This window comes from Falco cherrug, chromosome 2, assembly GCF_023634085.1.
Source record: "Falco cherrug isolate bFalChe1 chromosome 2, bFalChe1.pri, whole genome shotgun sequence".
Taxonomy (NCBI): Eukaryota; Metazoa; Chordata; class Aves; order Falconiformes; family Falconidae; genus Falco; species Falco cherrug.
Genome location: NC_073698.1, coordinates 119,393,157 through 119,418,992, shown reverse-complemented (window position 1 = coordinate 119,418,992; position 25,836 = coordinate 119,393,157). Strand labels below are relative to the sequence as shown.

At 42.3% G+C, this 25,836-nt stretch overlaps 1 long non-coding RNA gene across 1 annotated transcript in view; it reads left to right on the top strand.

Moving 5' to 3' along the window:
* The window catches only part of LOC114016216 (uncharacterized), a 48,680-nt gene extending 25,664 nt beyond the window's left edge, over positions 1-23,016 (top strand). Inside the window, exons 6-8 of the long non-coding RNA XR_003560560.2 lie at positions 14,974-15,172; positions 20,914-20,961; positions 21,772-23,016. This is a non-coding gene — a long non-coding RNA (uncharacterized LOC114016216). The remainder of the gene's footprint in view (positions 1-14,973; positions 15,173-20,913; positions 20,962-21,771) is intronic.
* The last annotated feature ends 2,820 nt before the right edge of the window (positions 23,017-25,836 follow it).

Sequence of the window (25,836 nt, the reverse complement as noted above, 5' to 3'; positions counted from 1 at the left end):
CTTATCACTCATGCCTGCCTCTTCCATGGGCTTGCTAATCATTTTGTTTCTTCATAAGAATGGAGTATTTCCTCTGTCATCTCCCCTTGACAATGCAAATGGTATGGAATCGAAACCTGAACTTTTCTGTGTTTTGTGCCAGCAATACTGGCAAGCCTTTCCAGAGCCGCCTCCTGGAAATCAGATGAAAGATCGGATTAAACTACTAAACCTTCACTGGCCATGGAAGTTTTGGTTAGTCTGAGAATCTGTCTCTGCTCTGACTTCAGACCAAATCATGTTCCCTGTAACTACAGGATAGAAAGTGTTTTTCTTATAGCGGTGCAGATAGGTCAGCGATTAATTGCTGCATTTCCTGACTATTGGTACTGCAGTAAATTTTTTTAAATACTGTGCATATGGTATTGACAAACTATATATCTAAATATAATCATTTCAGAGTCATATTAATTAAATCTGTTCAAGTTTGGCAGATCAGGCTCTTCCTCAGCTTGTTTTGAAAACTTAGAAAGTATTTGTTATGCCATCATCAGGTTAAAATAAGGCAGAACTGAGGCTGAACACTTAGGAGTGTAAAGATGTGGATGCACACCCCTCAGATCTTCCAAGCTGTCCACCATTAACTTTGATACCTTCATCTGATCTGATGTACTTTACCTGTATAAAAGGCGAGGTATATTTTTTGAAAAAGCCAGATTTCACACTTTCCATGAAAAAATTTGACAAAACAGTTTTGCCTAATACGCTTATAATCCCTTGCTTTTTTGCTAACTAATGTATTGAGGAACACAGAATACAGAGTGAAGTGTCAGAAGGACCTTGAGAAGATTAAATTCAAGAAAGAAGTTTTCAAGTGCATTTTAAACTCAGGTCTCCAAAACTCATGAGTCACGAGCACTGGTCTTACAGCAGAGCCTGTGTGTGTGTTGAGAGCAGAAGAACCAGCAGAGTTTCTCTAAAGAGTTTTTTCAAAAAATCTCAAGAAGAAAGAGATCATCAAACCTCTCCCCAGAGTTTGTATGATGAGACTGTAAAGACAACACTAGATCTACTAGAATCAATGAGAGCATCGCCCTTGGGACTTCAGCAGTAACATTTATTCCCATCTTGAGGTTTTGTTCTCAGGAAGGGAGCAGTAGTGGTTTTTATGGAAGGAAAATGTGAAAACATGGAGAGTTCCGGATATTCTGTCTACAGAAGCTATAGCAATAAGGCGCTAAAGTAACTAGAGAAGAAAACAAAAGTCTAAAGGCAAAATGACATAAAAGCAGAACCAAAATAGAGGTAATAAAATGAAGGGGGGGGGGGGGGGGGGGTAGGTTTTTTGAGCATTTCTTTGTTATTTTCTTTCTTGCTAAATGCTCAATTACCAACCTTACAGGCTGAACCGTGTTAATCAAAAAGAGGTGGTGGTTAGCAGGAACTCAGCAGTTGTGTGTAAATAGAGGTTTAGCTATTGAATGACAATTAAACGCTTTTAAAAAGTAAATTTCCAAGCGATGAACTCAGCCTCATGAGGGCTGGAAGGAAAATAGTAAAGCTGGATTCAGCCGCAAACCACTAACTGTAAACAAATGACTGGCAGCATATCTGCTTCCTAAAATACCTTATTAACACCCTGTCTTTAACTCTTCCGTCATGGAACAAACTCACAAAGACCTACAACAAAATACTGAAACCTCTCAGTTTCTGAAACAGCAGATCTGTAGAGTGCCTTATTTTAAAGGGAAAACAGCGAGCAGTCTAAAAAATGGATTATTCCCTTAAATTCCATTGCTGCCTTATGTCCTTTAGGTTAAACTTCACCTGAGCAGTCTTGACAAATTTTGGGTCATGATCTAAAAACAACGCAGCCTAACGTGTGGCTGATGTCAGCGAGCGACGGCCGAGGAGGGCACAGCCCTGCCAGAGCGGCTCGGCTCAGAGGGGGGTCCTGGGGGTCCCAGTGCGACTGCAGGCTTGCTCTTCTGGCGTGAAGTTTGGGGGGGTTAGCGTTTCTCCCACTCATTTTTTCAGGCTGTGAAGTCAGGGGAGCCGGTGGGGGCACAGGGGGTTGTGCGGGTTCCTGACAGTGATGCAGCAGAGGCTTTTCCTCCCAGAGCCAGAAGGAAGAGGTGAAGCCGCGGTTCGACGATGAGGCAATGATGCTCCATGCTCGTCTCAGGTCCTGGATTCATCCCACCTTCCCTCCGTCTCATAACTGAAGCTCCTATACTGAAATCCTCATTACCTGGGGAGATTTGGGTGGACAATGAAGTCTGTCTCAGGAGGTACACCTCCCTCTCCATGGCCTGGAGGACCCTGGGCCGAGGGGGACCGGGAAGGCAATACTCATGATAAGTACCCAGGTGAGGCAGGTCCAGGTCTGTGAGTCAGGAGCACCCTGACCACGAAACGGGCTCTGCAGACATTTCCCTTCACCTGCATAAAGGAGCGGAATTAAGTATTTAAGGTGCAGCCTCATGTCTTAAACCATTTTGATGAATATTCCACCTTGAATTTTTTTTCCTAAGGCTTTAATTACAGTCAAGAATGGCTGTGCTACCCACTGCAGTTCCCTTAGACCCAAAATTACAGAGCATTACATTAAAAAAAAAAAAAAAATGCTACGCACTGATGCTTAAAATTGAATGTCTTTTTTACTTACAGACACTAGCAGGTGTTGAGCAGGGGAGAAAAAAAAAAAAAAAAATCATGTACCAGGATAGTAAGTATGGTAGGGATAGACAAGAAATGTGAACAGTGCTCACACCTCCTCAGCTCTGTTGTGCCAAAACCCAAGCCCCACACAAGCTGTCTCCTTCACTCCCATTTGATGCCCCGTTTCAATTCCTGCTTAACTTCTGACCCCAGCCCCCCTTGGTCAGGCCCTCCATGCCTCCCAACCACTTTGTTTTAATCTTTCATACCTGACCTTATCAGGAAATGTGCTGGATATAACATGTAGCTGTTTTAAAAGATTCAATAAGCAGAGGCCGATGAGGACAGTGATGGAAGATGCACAACCTATGGAGAACGCCCCACGCCTCTGCCCCTTTAATGCTGATCCTGTAGCCCCACTGATTCTTCTGTCACTGTAGAGTACCCCAGGGTCTCATAATGTTCATCCTTTACATAAATTATAGAAACATACTCACTTTCCCTTTGGGAAGCGAGAGAAAGAAGCATTTTGATATTTATTTTTTTTTTAATTGGTGGTGTTAGAAAGAGCTGCTGACGTGTGCCTGGGAAGAGAAGCCCTCTGCTGCGGCACTGAGTTGGGAAGAGGGAGAAGGCACTCGAGTGTTTCCGTGCTGTCCCTTGCACACTCTGCAGAGGTCCTATTTTCTCCCTTGTAGAGAAACCCTATTAAAAGATGATGATTTGATATGGAGGAGAGCCTTGTCCTTTAGGATATGGATTAAGATCACCAATTTATTTCTATGCTGGGCATTCAACGAATCTCAGAATCACAGTGTAACGATTTAGTCCTATCTGAACTTCCCTGTGCCACTTGGTCAACCCCAACCCCCCCAGTCCCTGCAGAATACACCTCATTTCAATATGCCATCCGTTTTGTTCCTACTGCAGACTTTCATTAGCTTACTCTTTATCTGCCCTGAAGTGTGTAATGATAATAGTGCTGCTTATACAGCTCCTTTCATTTTCAAAGCATTTTACAAACATTAACTAATTAATGAAGAAGGCAGAGCATCAAATAAAAAATTTTTTAATCTATTGCTGAACTGATATAGACAGATAATATGATTTGTTCACTACCTGAGCAGTTCAGAGGTGGACTTTAATTAATAGTGCTGGCCAATTTGACTGTCACTGATGATGGCAGAGAGAAAAAAAAAATCAGTTTATGTTTCTCCTACATGAGGTACCTTTTTTCAATTGAATTCATACTTCAAGGCTTCATTTATAATTAGTTCCATTGAGTGAGAATCCAGGAGCACAATATACTGATTTTCACAGAAATGAAGAAATTAAGATCCACACAATTATTTCCAAATCATCAAAATCTATGGATTTGACATTTCAGATGAAGAAATAATGTCATACTGTTTTGAAAGCTACTTTTGTGCAATTTCATGCTCTACAAAAAATCCATTTGGATACAGAACTGTAACACTTTGTGCACGCATCTCACTTTTTGGTTGATAATAATGGTTCAGCTTGGGGTTTTCCATCTTTGCTTTCAATGACCACCTGCCATCATCTTCTGCTGAGGAGCAAGAGAAACTGCCAATTTTTAACCAGAGTTAGAGTCACACGATCAAAGTAAAATAACTGGGGGGGGTGTGGGGGGTGTGTGGAATCTGTTGGCGCTGTGATATGGCAGCAAAAAAGTGGTCTCTCAACTTCTTTTTGCAAATATTTATTCTCTGATTCATGATGCAGTAAGAGGAAGAACAAAAGAAGATTATCAAGCGGCGTTTCTTGTGGTGGATTTATTTATAGGTATTCAGAAAAAACTGAAGGGCTTGAGATGCCAGCACTGGAATGTGCAACTTTTTTGTCTCCAGAGTTACGGCATGTCTGTGCTGGTTAACCCAGCTGAAACCACGTGAGGCTGCTGAGCGGCGAAGTCTTGTTCTCCATCCAGAGGTGATTCTGTTGGGAATAGTTTTGCAACCTTTTCAAATGTGTGTTGTCCAGAGCAGACAGAGTTTGAACAGACCATGGAAAAGAGATGAATCATTCTGATATTATAAAAATAGTGCAAGACTTACTGAGTCTTTAAAAAAAAAAACCCAAACCCAATCCCCCATTTGGTTTGAATTAATGTGTGGGTTCCCATTACTCACGGCTGCTGGCAACTGCTGGCAGAGTGAATTGCAAAAACATGGGGGACGTTAGTACTAATTATTACTGTTAATTCAAATGCTATTACTGGAAGAATGCCTTTTGGAGAGTGGCAGTAGGCATGGGCAACGTGAGCTGCTGCTTGGGGCAGCAAGTGGGTCAGAGCCATGCCACCTGCTTTGCCTAATGCAGAGCACTGGACAGCCAAGATCGGGGTTTGTGGGGTAGCAACTACTGCTAGGGAAGGGGTTTCTCCAAGGAGTAGCAGTTGCTGGTCCTAGTCCAGCCATTCTCCTCCCCTAGCCGTGCCAGCAAGCATGTCTTTTCTGGGACCTTCCTTCCCTCTTCCTCTCCCAGCTCCATCCCTTCTCCTTTTTGTGCTCTTTGAACAGAGCAGCAAATTCTGGCCTTCACCCGCAGGGTTGCCAAACCCCGTCTTGCTAATGGGATCACAAAAGCTTGAGCCTTATATATAAATACAAATATTTTTTTATATGATAAATATATTTTATATATTCCTTCCATTCTGTTACTATGCTTTTAGAAGGATTCAGCCCTCCAGCCAAGGACCAGGAGCTGCACTGCATGACTGGAGTGACCAAACGCACAACAGTGAGCAGTCTAAGGCACGCTGCTTATTCATAGATGAATCAAAGTTATTTAGCAAATATTTGTGAATAAAGAATATCTTCCAAGGCGAGGTTCTCATCAGCAATTCATTAGCAGTAATGGGAACCTGATTTGTGACTCGTCTCTGCAGTAAGTGACCGAGTCACTTTGAGCTCTCCCCATAGGGGTGGCCTCTTTGGAATGGCATTTTGCTATGTGAAGATCAGGTTTTGTTTGTCTCTATATGATATCTGAGGCAGTAGATTTCATTCTTCATGGCAATATATCCACCACTTTATCAGGAGACTCTAGCTGCAACCAAAAACCAGTTTTAGAAATAAAACTTTCTGTCTCAGGATTACTGCAGTAATGAAGAAAAGTTTGAGACTGACAAGCTTGAGTCAAAGAGATCATTTCAGAAATGGACCCAGAAAACTTCTCTAAATTCTTTTTAATCTGGGTTGGGGGGAAGAGGCTTCTATATTTAATTTAATTCTTGATTTATGTGCAAATTGCTTGGCAAACAAGTTTATGCATTTTAATTACATTTCTAATGAAAAATATTTGCAGATGCACCTGTTTTCATGGCAAAGTGTAGATTGGGCTCGCAAAGCTAATATATATAATTTAGTAACTGTTGATTCAATGGTTTTGGTAGAACAGATATTGCTGGAGGAGAAAATGCTGTCACGTAATTTTTTTGCTGATACCAAGCTGCACAAGACACAGAGTGGCTGGGGCTGGTTGTTTGTGGGGACCCCAAGAGTAAAGCAGCCTGTGTGATGCATGTGACAGCAGAAACATCCCACAGTAACACAACAGGGCTGTTTTCTCTCAGAGTGGCGGGCTCACCGAAAGAGAACTGTTGATGCAAGCCCCCTAGTTCATGTGTGCAGAGACTTGCCAGGTGTATTTCCTTGCTGTTTCACCATGAGAACAACGGTTTTTGAAATATGTCATCAGTGTTGGCTCAGCTGGTTTCTGACTTGTGCTTTTCTTAGCAAAATGGTCCATGTGATGCCCCAGCTGGAGGCTGACAGTTTGACCCATATTGGTCGATACTTGACCCTAGGCAAAATGAGATGATGGGAAGTACCTTGTGCAGCGAGGGTTTGTTCCTACAGGAATCTCTGGGTGATAGGTTTAATTTTTACTGGTGCTGTATGATATGAGTTTTGCAAACCATGCTTGTTTCTGTTATTCAAAAGAAAATTCAAAGTAAAACGCTTAAATTAATGTTCACTGTTTATTTCTGCTTCATTATTTAAAGTGTTTATTCAGTACCACAATTTAGTCTTCACTGAGCTTGCAATGCATCTTGTATAGAATCGCCAGAACTATAATATAACATAAGCAAATCTAATGCTAAATGGTGCTTGTTAATGGTTGAAATTATAGTTTAGATCCTGAGAGTATAAAAGCATCATGAGATCCTTTGCACTTGGATATGGGTTTTGGAATTCATGTTAATGTTGATGAAATTTATGCTCAGGGATCTGGGAGAAAATATGCACCGTGAAAACGGGATGTCTCGTAGCTGTGCTTCACCACAATGCGTAGTGCTGAAACGATCCCCGCCTGTTGCAAGCCTCATTCAAGGCACAGTAATTATAGTAATTAATGGCATTGTAAAGCACTACTTATTTTTAGTAGGTGTAATTGCCAAGGATGATTCTTTTTAAAATGCTTTGAACTGCATTCTCTGTCAGTAAGCACAGAGGCTGTCAGATATTCTCTCCTAATTGAGAAAAACAAATCAGTCATCAAAGTCAAAATTCTTAGGAAAACTGGAGGCACAGTTCATGCTAAGAAGGGACTTGCTCACTCAGGAGTGACATTGATTGATTTTTAATGCGTCTGCTCGTGAAGTAAGATACTGTTTTAATACCTGAGCAAGGCTGTGACAAGCAATTGTGACAAGTGATGTACGGAGCTTCCCCCGTCACCCAGGTTCAGCTCAGATTGTGCTTGCAGGGGATAGCCTGAGCTTTCTAAAGATCAGTCCCTGACAGGTAAGGATCCTGTTTTCTTTGTGACAGGCTTGTTTGCTTCCTTCAGAAATGCACTGCAAGAAACTCTTACCATTTTTTTCTGCAGCTTAAATAGAATAAATACAAGAAGAACAAAGGAAATATCTAGGCATGAGAATGACTTTTGGTTGAACAAATTGGTTTCACCTCTGCAAAATCAAACAGAAGCATTGTGATTTTCTGTAGCATTTAAATGGCTAAGTAACACACAGCGGGGGAAAAAAAAGTAAAACCAGCTAAGTGAGGAATATATGAAATGATGACGGCAGGTATCCCAAACCCCAGGAGGCTTATGAGGAGAGAAGCAGTGAACAAATCGGAAAAACACAAAAAAAACCCTTTCCCATTGAGTTCCAAAACAGCTGATTTTGAAGGATAGAACAGAAGGTCAGGATGCCACAAAACATGATTTAGTAAAATAGTACAGGAGTTAAGTAAAGAAAGTAGCTATTAAAAAGGAATTAAACCCGAGAACAGTAGAATCCTAATGACACATACTCCTGGGGTGTGGATCCATCACGGTACTATCTCCATCAGTAGACCTGCCAGAGCTAGTGGGTGACAAGGTCAACAGTGTTTCATTGCGCCCAAATCCAGGGTGCAAACCACCCAAATGCAGCGTACCATTTCCTGACGTTTGAAGCCCATCATCTATCGCAGGGTATCTACAGCATCGATACACGCTTTTACAGGTGCTGAGGGCTAAGTCACCAGAACCTTGCTGGCTCGCAGGACACTAGCCCTGTGCCAGCTACCTGAAGACTCAGCTTTAAATAAGGGGGGGTTAGCTAAGAACCGAACGATTAAATTGCCATATATGACATAAAGGTAGTCACACCACACTGGTTTTATACCAGAGTAATTCGTCTGACTTAGAGAAATGTCTCCTGGTTTTTCAAGTGACTATAACTCATCAAAAGAGGAGCTGCTGTGTGGTGGGGCAGAGAGCAGGCTGCAGACCATGGGCTGGTTTAAACTGGGAAAGTTTAAGGGCAGTGCAGAGCAGTCTTTGAGAAAGAAACCACACAAGTCACAGTGAATGGGCAGCAAGAGTTTTGTGGGAATAGGTATTTACCGCGTTTGACTCCTTCTTCTTTTGTTTCCTTTTTAAAAGGTTAAGCACAAAGTCTGGGCAAGTCTGCCTGGAGAGGATGGGGTGGGCTGTAGCATGGAGCAGATGAGAAGTGTCGGTGTTGGTGCTGTCAGGGAAGCCAGCCCGCCCTGGCTGCAGGGCTGCGGGGAAGGGCCATTTGCTGCGTGATACTCCATTTTGTTGCGTGAAGCTCCGATTGGCTGCGTAATGCTCCAATTTGTTGTGTAATGCTCCGATTTGCTGCGTAATGCTCTGATTTGTTGCGTGATGCTCCGATTTGCTGTGTGATGCTCCGATTTGTTGCGTGATGCTCCGATTTTCTGTGTGATGCTCCAATTTGCTGCATAATGCTCCGATTTGCTGTGTGATGCTCCAGTTTGCTGCGTGATGCTCCGCAGGGAGCAGCCAGCAGAGGAGGAGGGCTGTGCTGCAAATGAAGCCCCTGGGTTTGCTCAGCCAGCCACCTCCGACACTGTTCTCTGCAAGTTGTCCCAAACATCCATTGACACAGTGGCATGTATATCCAGCTAAGCTGGAGAGAGCCCACAGTCGGTGGAGAATTCAAAGCATTTAGTTTCAGCATGCACCGAGTCCAAAGGTGCTTTTTTCATTGTCTGTTAGAGTTTGGAGTTTTTTTTAGTTTTTTGGTTGTATGGGGGTATTGTGTATGTGTGTGTGTCTGTGGTTGTTGTTTCTCAGAGGAAAGAAATCTGTCTCAGCTCACACAGGTGTTAGTATGTGGACAGAGTTAGCCTCAAAGCAGCCATGTAGGCTGACAGACTAGGAGCCCTTTTGTTGTTCTGCTCCGCTTCTGGTTTAATATCCACACCTCACGGAAACCCAGACACAAATAATGAGGAGGCGAATGGCAAACGCATTTGTGTCAATATTTCCATGTTCCGATGATTTCTTGAACAGGACTTTCCCATGGCTGTGTTTGCAGATCAAATAAAACTGCAGGGAATAATGCAAGTATACTAATGTGCTAAAAGCGATGGTCAACAAGTAAGGGCTCAGCACGTGTGCATTTTAATGAGGTGTTAATTGAGAGTAGGGTGAAGGTAAAGGGGAAGCTCAGAGAGGTAGTTTGTTGGATTTATGGAAGCCAGAACCATCTAAATGCTGGGATGTCTAATACAGAATAAGGACAAGTTCAGTTCTAGTTTTTCCTACTTCAGGCTGTTACAGTTACATTGGTTGGAACATTTGTAATTGATTTACTAAGAGCTATCACTCCAAGTTCAAAAAAACCAGATGGGGAGTATTTAATTGCTGAAGCAGGGCCGCCCACATATTTACATATAGAAAACGAAGGAAGCAAAATATTCATTCTGACCATGTCCCATTCTTTAATCCTCCAGTTACACTGAAAGTTTGTCTGGTGCTTTGTTCCCAAATCACATCGCAAAACACTGAAGTCATTTTACAGCCTTTCCTTTTCCCCCTGAAGGAGTGTGGCAACACCATACTTCCATGTTTCAAGCGTTTCAACCAAGGAGAAAGTCATATGAAAGGCTCTCAAAAGTGCTACTTTATCTCTGTATTCACTATTCAGGCTTGAAAGCAAACCCTTTTTTGGCTGCCTCACAGAATAAAATATTTAAAGACATGACTTTGATTTCCTACTTTAAATAGAAAACAAAAGCACCGTTTTTAAGACGCTAAATCACTTTTTACTCTGATACTGCATTAGGCTCACTAGAGACTTGTGTCTGTCTCAATTTTCAAAGTACTGCGAGAGGTTTTAGTTTTGTAATTCCTCTTTGGCTGAATCCCTTATTCCCTGCTTTGAAATGTAGTAAAGCTGAAAAGTCAGTCCTGTGATAGCTGGGAATATTCTTGTGGGGTTTTTTCCTGCAAAACTAGCGTGCATGTAGCTAATGGGCGGGTTTTTGTGGTGCCCTTAATCTACATCTGTAAATTGAAATGAAGCACTGATTTTTTTTGCAGGGGGGAGTTATTTTTTTCCGCAGTGTAAGTCTCTCCCACATCTGCTCGGTCAGGGATAAAACTGACCCGTAGGCTCCGGCTGGCAAAGGGCTGCAGGAATTGGGCGCTTGTATGACGAGCAGATGAAGAGGAATCCCTGAGTGGCAGAAAGCCAGCATCAGTATTTTACTTACACGATCTCCTGGGCGATAATACCCTGAAGAAGAAACAAATGTAGCTGGAATAAGCATAACAGCATTTGCTGAATTATTGCCAGCCCATACTAAGTAAAGCAACTCAAAACTTTTTTTATAGGAGACCCAAGGTCCCCTTCCACCTGGCTGTTACTGGGGGGGTGCAAGGTCCCGTGTGATGTTAGGATCAACTTTGTCCCTTTATTCTGTCCCAAGCATGAGCAGGTAGAAAACCAACAACACTTTCAGCCTGAACCAAAGTGTCACTGGAGGGGCTGCGCTTTGTGCAAGCTCATCCTGCAGGGCTGGCAGGCACCCAGGACCCGCAGCACTGATGGCCCAGGTGGCTACTGGGTGTGGGCTGGCTTGGTGACAGCGTGGCTCTCAAATGGGGCACCTGAGCCCCCCTCAGCCCCCCTCAGAGCCGTTCAGCTTGCCCTGCTCTGGGGCAACGCTCCCACACAGCACCACGGGGGTCGGTGACCGAGCATCCTGGTAACGCAAGGTCTGGGTTTCTCTTTTGTTCAGTCTGGATGAAATCAATGGCATTACTGAGAAATGTAATACGGTTCAAAAGTTGTTTACTCCAAAAGCCTGTGGAACTTAATAGAATAAAAAAAAATAATTTTTATGCATAACAGGTTTTGAGCCACCTGTAGAATTCTCTGGCAAAAAAGTTATTCCCCATTTCACCAGTTTCAGGAAGTTATTTTGAAGTTGCTATTTTCTACAAAAACTTGGAGCGCTTATTAATAACCACAAAGGTAACAATCAACAAATAGAATAGAATATGGGTAGATACACCAGCAGGAAAAAAACCCCAAGCAGAATGAGCAAAGGTTCATAACTCTTTTTCTCTCCCACATTACTCCTGCAGCTGCCTCACCTAGACCCGCCCCCTGCACTCTGCCTCTGGTCCGGGGGCATCCCAACTTACTGTGGTGTTAGCAGCTGGCCTGGAAGCAAACCATTCATTTCTTTAAACAGCCAATAGCTTATACTGTTAAAATGGCTTTTTTTTTTTTATTTTAGTTTTACTTACTTTCTGTAATCTGAAATTCCAGTATTAAAAGTTTAGAAAACCTCAAGGTTCAACATAGTGGAATATAACTACAGGTGTGCTGGAGACTGGGCTTTTGACATCCATTTTGAATAAATTCCATTAACGTTTTCTAGGTTATACTCACCTACAACATGCAAAATCATGGTATGCCAGGATCTGCTCTGGGAAAGAAAGGGTTGGCCAATAATAGATTTCACTTTTTGAAAATGAGAAGAAAAAATAATATTCATGAAACGTGGTACAATAATAATTACATGGAATTGGTGTGCAAATGATAATGTGTGATTGAATACCTCCTTTACTGGAGATTCTACTACTATGGTAACAGACAAAAAGCCTAATATATTCTGACTAATCAGGATTGATGTTAATTAAAGAAGAGTTCAAGATAATGACTTCTCATTACTATGTGATAGCTAGAAATAGATTGTTCTACCTCTAGGTAAAATAACCAATTAGATAACTTCTGTTTTTAAGGACTTCTTTTTTGAGAAGTCTTATCTCATCCTCTGTTCTTTTTCTGTTGTCAAAATATTAATATGTACATGTCTGATTTTTATCGCTGCTCATCTAGATGCACTTCTTTCAGTGGTTCTCAGACTGCATTATTCTTGTACTTCAATGGATTTATTTTTTCCTGTTGCTGTAAGGAAAGCACAGCTTATTGGTTAAAAAATAAACAAACACAGAGACACTAGGAATAAATCCTTGGGTTATACACTGGAAAATACAGATAATGTGAAGCAAAGGCAGAGTTGAATCCCTCACAGAAGTGGTAGAGATTCCTTCGGAAAAGGAAAAAAACCCTTCAGTTTTGTCTTTCTAGTTATTTGACTGCCCTGATAGCAGAACTCAGGGATAGTAAAACCCCCATTTGGGAGGTGTTGCCCATTTCTGCAGATAGTAAAAAGCAAGAAGGCAAAAAGCCTCTGAAAAAGCATTGGCTTTCCAATCTTTTCCTAAAAGCACCATGAGCGGTGGTTTCAGCATCATCACTCACGTTTCTCATTGGTGAGGGCGTAAGGAAAGCAGGAGCCCCTCCAGAGCCTAGGTGCTGATGACCTGGCACCAGCAGAGCTCCTCGGCAAGGAAAGCAAAAGAGGCTTCGTTTCAGTGACTGGTTCCACCAGATTTCTTCTTTTTCCTGTTCTGCCTTTCTTGGACACTAGATTTTTTAAAAAAGTTCGAGAACCAAGGGCATTAAACAAGGTGGGCTGCATCATCATCAGCCTATAATCATCCTGAACAGTCAAAGGACGCAGGCTGAAGTTCTGCCTTCCTCTGCGCCCCTCCCCAGGGCGACCCCAGCACTGCAGCGGCTGGTGCAAGGGCAGATCGGGAGTCACACTCGGTGGAATTAAGCTGTTGTAATTTTGAAAGAAACATTTAAAAATGATGGTTTGGTGATACTAAGCATTTAACAAATGCTTTCTGGAAGCGCGTACAGTCATTAGAGCTGTGCAGAACCAAATAAAACTGAAAACTTACTGGACAGGAGGTTTCACTGAAAACCAGGCTTACAAATTGTTTGGAAAATCTGGTTCAAGACTTTAACAAGCAGGATGAGCTTTGAGAGAAAACGAGCTGAATTTTCAAAAAACATAGTGTTTCAGGGGGGGGGGGGGGATAGTTGTAATTAAGCTACAAGAGCTTCCAGGACACTGCCTATTACTACACAGAATACATTGGCTTTGTTTAAGAATTCCTTTGAAACCAGAGATTTATTCAAACCCAGAAATACCAGGTGATGCTTAAGGTGCACAGATACATGTGAAATAAAGCAAGAGGTGGTCTGCTGCAGTGCACAAGGAAAACAAAACCTGTGATCACAACAAGAAGGCGATGGCATATGCAAATAGCAAAGGAAAAAGACTGATGAGTTTACCTGTTCCTGTTTGTGCTTACATAAAACTGTTCCTTACAGTATGTCCTTCACCGTTTTGTTTTGCCTTGCTGTAAATTCCACTAGAAAACTCCGATAAGCAGGACCTCATGAAGCCCATGCAATCTATTACAAATGGTTGGAGAGAAACTGGTTTAGAAACTATTAATTTGCTTAAGAATGAAATGGAGTGAAGCACCAAAACACTAATGGAAACGGAGTTTGTATTAAGTGTGGAAATGTAGCAATATGTCTTTGAATATAGTGTATAGATTAGAAACAGAAACGTTCTCAGACAAAAGGGAAAATATGTTTATGTTATCTGTAAGGATAGAATAAGGAACCATTTGCATCAAAGGAATTAATGAGTTCGCATTGTATCCCTGGATTCACTGTGTTCCATGATACAGCTGCTTCGAACTGAATAGCAAATGCACTGTTCCCTAAAAGCAGAATTTGTTGCCACCTGAAATAAATCTAAAATGTTGACTAACTACTGTCAACAGAAGGCCAGTGGCACACAGCTGAGACATTAATCACACACAAATTCTCCAGCCAGGTCTTTATAACGTTTTACAAAATTGGGCCAAGCTATAAAGGGATGAACAGGGCCCTTTCAAACTCACCTGTGTTGCTTTTTAATAAGGATGTCAGTGTAGACTCTTCTAAATTGGATGATGAGATAGCTCCTTGAGTTTTGCTACTTTAACTCATTTAAAGAAAGTAGAAACTAGTGTGTGGGAGACATCTGGTGACATATAGGGATTCCAAAAGCACTTGAGAAGCTTGAAAATAATTTAATTATCCTTGTATCACACTGGTTTTCCTCCTGAGCTCCTGGGAACTGTACAGTTACCATTGTGTTCATCCTAGAATATTTAAGGCCCCTGCCTAGCAAACCCTTGGTTTACAGTGAGATTTCTGTTTTATCACATAAATTATTGCCATAGATTGAAGATCTAATGGAAGTCTTTTCAGCTTTCACCAAGTACCAAGGAACATGCATCGTCTTTGATGAAGAAGGGGCAAGTATAAATGTTAGGTTACAGTCATTATCTGACTGGGAGAAAAATAATTAATGCCATATTCTGTACCAAGAGAGCTTCAGAACAAACAAAAAACAGTTGGCTTTAATGAAGAAGCTGAAGCAAGAGAAGGTTACTTAGCAAAAAGGTGAATTAAGGTGCTGTTGGAAATCTCATTAGTGAAAAACAGAGTCAGACGATGAAATAGAAATAACAGTCCACTAATAACTTTCTTAAGTTACTTAGGTGAAAGAGAAAATCATCTTCAGTGTATTTCTTTATGAAAGAACAGCTCAAGCAATATATCCCAATTTCAATACAGTCTGTTTTGTTCATAATACGCTTTTCTGATTCCAGATTAGGCTTTTCAGCAGACGAGCAATAAGCACCCTGCTGCTCCTGTGTTACCACTCCTGGCAAGACACAGAATGTCAATAAGGACACTGCCTCCGAAGTGCCGCAGCAAGGAAGGAACTACGGCTGCCTCGTGTGGAGTACGCTGAGTTAGAGCCGGTCCATCCCAGTAGCTGCTGACAATCCAAGCAACATGTTACTGGTAAGAAAATTAGGATAACCCAACTAAGCCATGATTTCCAAGGAGTTGCTTGCCATCAGATTGCGGCATGGGATTGTTCCTGGGTAAATGTCCTCAGTGATGTCTTCACACCCAGACTTGTTGTGTCATTCTGTCCAACCATGACAGTGAGTTTATTTTTCCAAAGCTTAAGAGCTTAGCAATTTCTTTTTACTTTTTATTCCCTCCCTCCATCTTTCCCTTTCTTCTTCCTGTCATTTTCAAGCACAAGGAATGATTCGTCTCCCTTCTTTCTTGTGACTTTCTACCTCAGGTGAACTAAGCAGAAATGGAACCATCATTTTTTGAAGAGAAGGGGTGTGATGGAGATTTGTGGGGTTGGTCTTTATCTTCAACATGCTCTTGTCTCAGTTGCAGTTTCCTAGAAGCCAGCGTATTCTTCACAACATTTTCACAGACATAGCTTGCAATTTCCCTTTTCACATTATTGATTCCAAGCATTTCTTGGATACATCTGTAGATGTTGAAAACACTGAAGTCAATAACAAGCTTGGGTAGTAGAGTGAACAGCGCTAGAAAGGACCGTAAACAAACTCTAACACTGGTCTTACAAACCAAGAATAGAACACAGCAATAGCCCTCATCTCTATTTTATCTTTCCATGCAGCGAGAAAACTTAGCATATCTGAAAGCAGTTAATGAAAGCAGTATAAAACTAAATCTACTGTGGCTTGTGGCCAGCCAAATATGCAGTAATAAGCCTGTTAAAATCAACAAAAAGTACTTGGAATTGGCCAAGAAGCATGCTACTTTGGACGGACTGGAGGGTTGTATGTAGAAAAGGAATGAGACCAAAACATTGCATTACAGGAAAAATGTGATAGTGGAAAGAAAAGCAGTAGGGCTTCGGCTATGATTTTTAGCTATGTTCTTTAATGCAGCAATTAGAATGGGAGTCAGGAAATACCTCTGTAATCGCTGACATGATCTCAAGCAAAACGCTTGCCATCTGGAGTTTTGGTGTTCCTACCTGTAAAATCTGAGAAACACCTGGAAATTCACAAGGGAGAGGTGCTATATATAACATCGAGAATATGCTGTTCAGAAGGGCTCTGCCTATGGGCCGTATGTGATTCTTCACTCATTGGCCCAGGTCCTTCTGAAATTAAAGATTAAACTAAACCCAGCAGCTCAGATTTTAGTCCCTCGGAATTGTAAGGGTCAGGAAGCTTTGTATTTGAGCGTGCAACTGCATGTAGAGCTGGAGGGAACCTAAAGAAAAAATAAATCCTTTGAATTACCAAGTCAATAGAGATGTCACGTGCTGTGGTTTTGGCCTGCTTACTTATGCGGGGTGCGCGGAGTCCTGTCTGCTGTCCTGGGAAAGAGCTGTCAGAATGAGTAGAAGATAGTCTACAATGCTGTATAATGGAAATATTTGCCAAACTTGTCGTTATTTTTCCCCTTTCGTTTTGACCATCTTCAATAACTTGCAGTTTTCAGAGGACCAGGGAAGGCACTCTGAAATGTCGATACTGGTGTTTCTCTGTCCCAGCCTTGCCGTGCTGAGCAGGAGCAGCATCGCAGAGTGGTCTCTTGTGCTGAGTCGTGCTGCTGAGTCCCACCAATGTGCTGCAGTGAGGACAGTTTTCTGCCATTCATTCCCTAAGCCAGAAAGAAAAGAAAGTGATTCTGGCTGGTGCCAGAGTCCCATATGGAGAAAACTCTGTGGGAAATTTCTAAAGGGTGGTAAGGAAAAAACTTAGGATGAGCTGATGGGTTCACTGCTGTGGCTGAAGTTATAAAAAAAAACCCAGTCTTAGTCCCTGGGTGTACTTCGGGAATTCAGCCGTCCATTTATCCAGCTGAATTAAACTGCTGAAGCTCCGCTGATTTCAGGAGAATTGATGAAGATGTGACAATTTGCCTTGGCTGATGAGATGGCCTGGGATACCGCTTTTGATGCCGAGAGGGAGCTCAGTCTGCTGAAAAAAGAGCTGTCAGCATGTCGTAGTGTTTGTAGGATTCGGTGCATAATGTCACTTCGAGAGACGGTAAGGGGAAAAGGAGCCACTGAAAAGCAGCGGCTGTGGGCAGCAGGCCAGAAGCAATCATTTCACTGCCGTATCCATTAAAAGAAAAAGGGGGGGGGGGGGGAACATCTGCGGCAGCTAAATTGGTATAATAAAGTCAGCAGACGAAAGCAAAAAGATCAGAAGAAAAGAAACACAAAACATAGAAAAATGAAACTGGAGAAGTTTAAACGTGCTTTTTATTTCCAGAAGTTTGCAATGGAAGAGGAGGGAGGAAGATATTTTATTAAAAAAATATGAAGAGTCGAGACTGTTTCCTCCTCCTGTGAGGAAACTGCTGGCAGAAGGAAGCCAGAGCTGTAGCACAGAGTATTTCTCGACGCTCCCAGCCATGGGAGAGAGAGAAACCCTGTCACAAGAGAGACCAGGGCATGGCTGGGGCTGGAGAATCTCCAGCGAGGTGCCATGATTTCCACCAGTTCTGTTTCTTTTGCCTTTAGGGTGACACTTTTTAAAAATGAGCTTCCAACTACTTTTCGCGAATGACTTCATGGCACATTTCACAAACGTGTTGATCCTTGTGTCCTGGCAAAATTCCAGTTTGGATAATTGCATCTGCATTGGGTAATTACATCTGCATAAGCTTAGCTAGAGATGCCATCCAGAGCACAGGAAGGATCCTGCACACAAGCTGCTGGCCTCAACTTTGAAAAGAGAGCTTGAAGTTTGTGTGTTGTTAAATGGTCTCGCGATTTTTAACCCAAGGGTGGCAAAATCAGGGTGACCGTGTTGCTGTCGGCTTACCGTGTGCTAATTAATTGAAGTCTGCAGAGTGCTTTTACCCCCTTCAGCGTAAACAGGGCCACATACATGTATGCTGCTTCACAATGAAAAGAGTAGGGTGCATATACGAGGGAAAGTAAAAAAAAGCAAAGCAGGAAAGGGTAAAGCTATAGAAGAGAAAGAGAGAGGCTGAAAGAAAAATGGCAAAGAAAAACTCATTGCATGCATTGTGTCACATCCAAGCTTCTACAAGTAGCCTGTGATATTATTATTACAAGAAAATATAAAAAAATTGATGGAAGGCTTGCATAAAATTTATTTTTCCTATTTTATTTTAAGGCTATTAATATACTACTGTACATTGCACTTAAAATACAGAAGCAGAACTTTGCTAGCTATTGTTCAAATACATGTGATGCTTGCTGCCTGTCGTGAAGTTCCAGCGCGCATCCTTATACAAGGTGACATTTGAAGGCACAAGACCTCACTGAAGTTCAGTGCTGCTGACGCTGAGATTTTCTCAAAATACTTGTAAATATACTGGGTGTTTGTTGTATTCAAACATTTATTCATATTATTGTGGAGGAAATGCACATATTTATGAATCGTGGGGTCTGCTTATAAATATCTAATTGTATATTTACAACTGGCATCATCAATAGGAAAGATCCATGTTGGCCAGTGGAACTGGTGCTGCTCTGATCGCCATCAACTGAATTCATGGATCACTGACATGCTGATGTCCAGTTCTGTTAGCCAAGGAAGCTTAGGGTACATAGAAAAAATTAATTCTGAAAGAAATTTGTTTAAAAAACAGTGTGTATTGTATAGGACACTTTTTGGGGCGGGCTGCTGAAGAACAGACTGGAAAGGGGATAACTTGCTAAAGTATGTTTTTGATACATGATTGTCGGTTTTCGTCAGATTGTCAGAACCAGGCAACTCCTCTTGTGATGAAATAAATCCAAATAACAAAAGCCTCCCGATATAAATAGACTATTTGCACTTAAATCATTTTTAGGTCTAGCCTACCTGGCTGTGTCTGGTTCCAGAAAATGGAATCAGCCACCCAGACTAGTACCATGTTTTCTCTATGGTGGCTTTAGCCACAAATCTATCGTTTAAAAGAAGGAAGGGGCAGAACAACTCGTATTCCCACCCCACCCCACCCACCCACCCTTATTTATTGCTGTGCTATAAAATGTGATGGTTGTGGTTTTGTTTTCCATGAATTAGTCATATTCAGAGCATCCTGCTTTGCGGATCCTGTTGCATCACATTGCCCCGAAGCATCTTCTGGGTTAAGTCAGCATTGCCAAGACTGAGGAAGTCAGAGCTCTGTGTGGAACTCCTTCAGACCTTTGGATGCCATAAAATGCTGTCAGTCAGGATTGTATGCACTGGGAACATCAGGCACCTACATCCTTTTGAAGGTTTAGCATCTGGAATGTTTCTGATCCCAGCCTCATTAGTCAGCAGTCCACGCTATTGATCATAAATAGCAGAGATATAGAAAGGATCCTAACGCAATAGGTTGAGCAGTGTGTAATAAGGTCAGGCCTTTGGTACAGGATGCATAGTCATAGACCCAACTGCATACTGCTGAACTGTAAATAATTCAGGAGTGCAGTCCCTCTGTTCAATAGGGAATGGTAAGTAGTCAGTTGCGAAGATAATTCACGTCTTAATGGGGCTCAGTCATGCTCTGGAGGTGCCTGTGGCCCTGGACAACAGAGGGTTCCTCTGGTGATTATATATTTAAAGCACTTCAGTTCAGCGAGTCTCTTAAGCCACAATTTTAAAGCCAGAAGGATGAATTCTGTCCAGCGGGTGGACCTCTGGTGCACAGTAAGCCACAGAATTTCACCAAGCGTCATCGCTTGTGCACCAAGCCTTCTGCCTGAACTGGAGCATATCTCTTAAAAAGATCAGCGGGAGAAACTGCCTGTTTAAAACCAGGATGTTCGGTTTTATTATTATAGTTACAGCATATTTCCTAAAATTGTTGGAATGCCAGATGCCACTTTGGTGAACTCCAGATGGCGGAACTTTAATCAGTAGTGAGATGTGATTTACTAGAAATGCTCCTTTACAGCAAAAGTAGGTCTTAGGCTTCTTCTTTCCTTAAGTTTTTTGCTTTGCTCTTCCGACTACGCTTTTAAAGTTACTTCGCTGTACAAATTTACAGTAAGTATCACTATTGTAAAAAAGTACCACAGACCTAAATATTGTTTGCGATGCAGGATGAGAAGCAGTACAATTCTTTATTATAAGGGCTACCCAAGAATCTAGAACATCAGACTATCTTTTTTTTTTTTTTTTTTTTTTTTTTTTCAGGCTGAAAGCCGACTTTTGTTTAGTGTTCACAGTATGCCTTAAAGTACTTTCCTCCACTTCTCAACCTCAGGGTATTTTTTCATATGGTAACAGCATGCATAGTTTTAAATATTTGCATAAGGACCAGGTTCTCTGGTCTGCTTTGTTTTGTGCTGCCTGCAGCTTCCCAGCTGGGGTTTCTCCGTTGATGAGAGAGCATAAAATCAAAGATAGCACTCTTCTTCTTTCCCCTTTCCAGCCCACTCGCAGAGGCAAAGCAGTGGGCAGCAGCCAGAACACGATGCACTGCTATACCCATCTGTCCTGTATTCTCTCTGATCACATCTATCATCTTTATTCAAGGAGACGGATCTGCTGGAAGGAACCCGAAAGATCTGACTGCATCTTTCTATTGTGGAAGACTTTTATACTTTTCCTTTCAGCTAGAAATGTAACCCAATAATAATGTGTCCTATTTCCTCTTATGGGCCTCAGGAATTACATGATGCTGCAGTGTCGTAGAGAAAGAGTGGAAGGGAGCAGCAAGCTGATGTGATTCCCCAATTACGCCTCCATAGAGCTTATATGTTTAACCACCATTGCTCTTTTTTTTTTTTTTCTTTTTTTTAGACTCATAAGTCTGTGTGAACATCGTTCAGAAGGTGCAAGACATTACTGGTGAGAATTTTAACTATTATAACCTGTTAAGATAGCTAGAAATAATCTGGGGATGGGGGGGTCATTTACACCAAGAAGTTATATTTTCCAGCTCATAATAGCACAAATATGAAGAGCCAAAGCCAACCTTACAGCATGTATAACTTTGAGTGCCCTGGAGTTCCTCCCACCATGAATTCTGGGGTGCAAACTCTTGCTTTCGTGGGCTGCATCTGCCGTGTGGTGCTGGGTTTAACATGGCTCGTGCAGCTTCCATGTCCACTGAGCAGTGGCCGTGTGGGCTGATGCAAAGCCCAGGCGCCCACATACCTGTCCTGTTCTTCAGGTGGATCCTTAGCTCTGTGCTGCCATAGTTGCCCGGGGTATCAGCAACAACAGCTTTAATGCAGAATTTAATTAAGTTTATATTATTAAATCATTTAAATTATTTTTTTAAATAAATTAAAGAGATTTAATGCAGAAGAGGCCACGGAACAATTGACTATCAGAAGTAGCTGTAGTAACAGCTGCAAATGTCTGACGTAGATTTACGGAGGGACTCGCGGGGCGTTACGCCAGCGACCTGCTGCCCTGCCAGCCTTATTCCCCCTCTGGGCACTCTGAAGCTGTGTCCACACCTGACGGCAGACCCCTAAAAACGCCAGCTAGGTCAGAAATAGGGGTGAGGTCAACTCTACAGATGGGTTAAAGGCAACTGATCTCCCCATTTCTGCCTCTCTTCATTTCTCTCGGATAAATAAATCCTGTTACAGCGAGAAATTCAGCGTATTGATTTGGTCTTACCTAATATTTGTTCTCCCTAACCCTCAGTTACAGGGGTCAATGAACAGAACATATGTTGAAAGAAGAAGCAGAAGAGCCCTGAATGGTCAGGTTGGATGATCACCATTCGGACTGAACTCTCTGAGCCTCTGCCTCTCTACTGACATCATATGGCATCTTTCATCCCCAAATATCTCATTGCTGAATGCCTTGTAAAACTTGACCTGCCTTTCGATAAATGACTTCATGCCGTGCTGAAACACAGCTCCTCCAGGACTGCAAAGTGCTGCCCACTGAGGAGCGCGTTGCAGCATGAATGAAGATCAGATGAATCCTGCGTTGTCCGACATGTTCCAGGAGACATTTGGGTCAAGATTTTGGGGCTGAACCTCCATTCAAGCCACAAGGTTGATTGTATAGTTAAGGACAAGAGGTATTCATGAGATCAGTTTTACACCTCCCCTGAAGCGTGCCATCACTCCCATCCTTTCTCAGGGTATGGAAATATAGAATCATAGAATCATTTAGGTTGGAAAAGACCTTCGAGATCATCAAGTCCAACTGTTAACCTAGGACTGCCAAGTCCACCATTAAACCACGTCCCTAAGCACCGCATCTACGCAGGGTGTAATGGGGTTGTTAGTTCAGTATCACTAATAACAGCTGATCATGTAATTCTGCCAGGACCTGCAACTTTGTAGGTTTATCTCGGAAGTTACTGATTCTAACGCTAGTCCTTCCCCCAGCAGCCTTTTGCAAATCGATAAAATCTCAGCTTTCAGTAACAATACGGTAAAAGTGCACTTTCTTTGTGCTGTGTATCTTCTGCTGCTACACCAGTAACCAACCATTTGTCATATAATCAGATCCTTGCTGAACTATATGCCATCTGTGATCAAATGAACGATGAATAAATTCAGACTGCAATTTTAGCTAGCCTATTTTTTGTTCATATTTCGTTCTTAGTAGATTTGAGTCTTTTTGACCTTGTGAAAAATGGCTGCGTTGGAACTAAAAATGTGTTTTATTTCTAGATAATGGACTATGCCAACTTCCATTTCTTTTGGAATTCAATAGAAACTGTTTGGTATATCAGAACATTTTCTACATCCTTATTTACTTTTTCTTCCTTTCAGACTATGCTCTTTGATATAGCTAAAACTCCAATCTTTGCTCATATCTCCTGGCTCCAGCAATTCTTTTTTGATTTCCATTGTTTTCCGTGTGGCAGGAACTCTTGCTGTCATTTAGTTTTCCACTCGTGTAGCTATGAGCTAACAAATTACACCAATTTCTTGAGGCCTTCCGAGCTAAGTGAATTTGGCTCAATCTTTCTCAGCTATCAGCCCTTCCATTATTGTTAGGGAATGCTTCAGTGATATTTATTTGTCATTCTGGTAATGCAAGTTCTTTTGCTTTGATGCTGAGACTCTGAAACCTGGATGCCTGACAACATAGCACTTCCTCCAGAAAGAGTCTAATTAGAATGTGCTAATGCAATGACCCTTGGTCACTTGCAGCCCCTGAAGACATCTTCTACGGATATCTGGTTTTGTTGCATGTCAGCTTTCAGCAAACCAAAAAAGGGTTGGATTTCCTTACAACACTGTGCAAGGGGTGGTGTGGGCCTTTACGCAAGGCAAGAACCATCCCTTCCAAAGCTGCTTGGAAACAGTGCGCTCTCCGCGGCCCTTGGGAAAGATGCAGGCTGCTCCTACCCCATGATGTGGCCGCTGAGCTTTGTGCAGCTGCTTATCAGGCATTTTCTGCAGCTTTTTTAATGATCTGATTTGCATGTTTACCTATATTGTGTGCACAGCCATAAACATTGGTTTTGCTAAACAGTGTTTTGGCAGAAGTGAACGGCATCAGATGGAGACTCGAAATGCTCGACAGAAATCCCTGGGGCAGAAACAGCAGATGTGGGGAGGCAGAAATTGCAGCAAGCCTCATAAGGAGACTGGGCAAGGACCTTTGGGAAGACCTGCATCAGCCAGGGGAGCCTGAGATGGATACAGTTGCTTAGCAGAGGGGAACCCCCCCGCCAGCTTCATGCAGGTTGTCATTAGCTTCTGTAACTCTTGGCTTTTCTGTCGGGTCCCGTCATCCCATTCTGTTGCCTTCCTAGCCCCTCAACTGTGTCTGTTTTTCTCTAGCTCTTCTCATTTACTTCCCATTAATATTTTCATTTCAGTTTTGCCTCAGCACAGGATCTCACCAGACTTCCCCTTTCCACCTCTGCTTCTCCCCGTTGCTGCTGTTTCTCCCACTTTCTTTTTTGCATGGCTCCTGTTCTTTCCTCTCAGTTCCTCACCACAGGTTTTGCCCTGCTGATGTGTGGTGGTGACACTGTAACGCTGTTCCTGTCTCAACCTGTCTCACAGAGGGAAGAAACGTCTTTATATGACTCGAGCTGCCAGGAGACCCATGGGAATCCAAAGGACTGTTTAGGGCAATCCGTAGACTTTGCGCTTCATGAAGGTGAGCCTTCATGTGCCTCAGAGCCCTCTGGTGCCTGATTTGAACTTCCAAATATGCCCACTTGCTGGAAGCCCAGTCAGATAGAGAGTACGTATAGACTCGTTAAGAGGTGCCAGAGGGAGAGCAGGAGGAGTGAGCATCCGCCTGAGTGCCACACGGAGTGCATGACGACTGCCAGGTCTTCGTTAGGCTTTGAACATAGAGCTTCAGGTAGCTGTAGCTTGGGTCACACTTCCAGTGAATATTCTTCATTGGTAGCAGGGGACAGACAGCTCCATCAGAGGTGTAGCACACCAGAGATGTGGACGTGATGGAACCTGTCATGCTAAAGCAATTCTATGACACAAAATAGCAGAACAGGTGCTATACCATTCCCCTCCCTCTTAAGCACAGAGGGGAGAACATCTTCATATGACTCAAGCTGCCAGGAGACCATGGGAATCTAAAGGACTCTTTAGGGCAATCGGTAGACTTTGTGCTTCGTGAAGGTGAGCCTTCATGTGCCTCAGGCACAGGGGTTTGCAAACACTGAAGGTGACTCACTGACAGCTTAGGCTGCCAGTATGAGCTGCGCTATGGCAAAAGAGGTGAACCCAAGCCAAAAGATAAAGACATATGCTGTCTGACCAGCCAGTGTAGCATATGTGGTGGGGAAGGGCTCTTGGGATGTTCCCCCACAGACTTTGCTTGAAGAGAGTAGGATCTTCTCTGCCATTGCACGGTATGTAAGTTGTGACTCCTGAATTTTTCCCTGTTAATACTTCTTATATAGTATGTTACGGCTGGTAAACCACCCTTAGAAAAGATAACGTTCAGCAGTGTGAGTTCTTCAGCCTTACTCAAATCTAACTACCTCATAGCAAAACATGTTCAACAGGCAAATGAGAGTGACCTGGTGCCACACACATTGGCCAGCTGGCAAGGGGGTGCCCCCTAGAAATGTGCTAGGTGGATTGCTTCGTTTTCCTTCTGCACCATCATAGGAAAGTTCAGAAGGGAGCAAAAGGCCACCTAATCCATCCTGTGACCACAAAGGAAGATGAACTGTCAGTAACTAGTCATATGGGTTGGTGGTGTTCTTCTTTGCTTCTAGTCTGTAAGAGGTTAGAAATTATAATATTGGTTTGGTAGTTGGTATTTTCAAAGATATATGTTTGATTTTCCTGATAGAAAGTTCTAGTTTAGGATGGTGTATTATCAAATTATTTTAGAAGGAACTAAGTTATGTATTTTAAACAAAAGCGAAAAGTATAAGGCAGCATCATAATATTAAAAAAAACCCTTATCTAAAACTAAGCTAGCTGCTTAACAGATTACAGCTGCATTTAAGTTTTCTGCATCTGAGCAAATACTACACTACAAACTGTATTCAGAAGACTTTGCTCTTTTTAATGTCAGTCTGTAATCTTTTTGATTTATTTATATATAGTCTGCAAATGCAGTCATTGATAGAAACTATTCACTTTTCACCCCATTGTTTGTTTTATCAGGGGTAAAGGTGGAAAAAACTAGACATACTTTAAGAAATGTTATCATTTGCAAAAAATGTGTTCTTTAATATATATTTACAATAAAATCGGCTGATAAAACTTATTTGGGCTTGAATCTTCAAGCTATCTGTAAGCTAAGCCT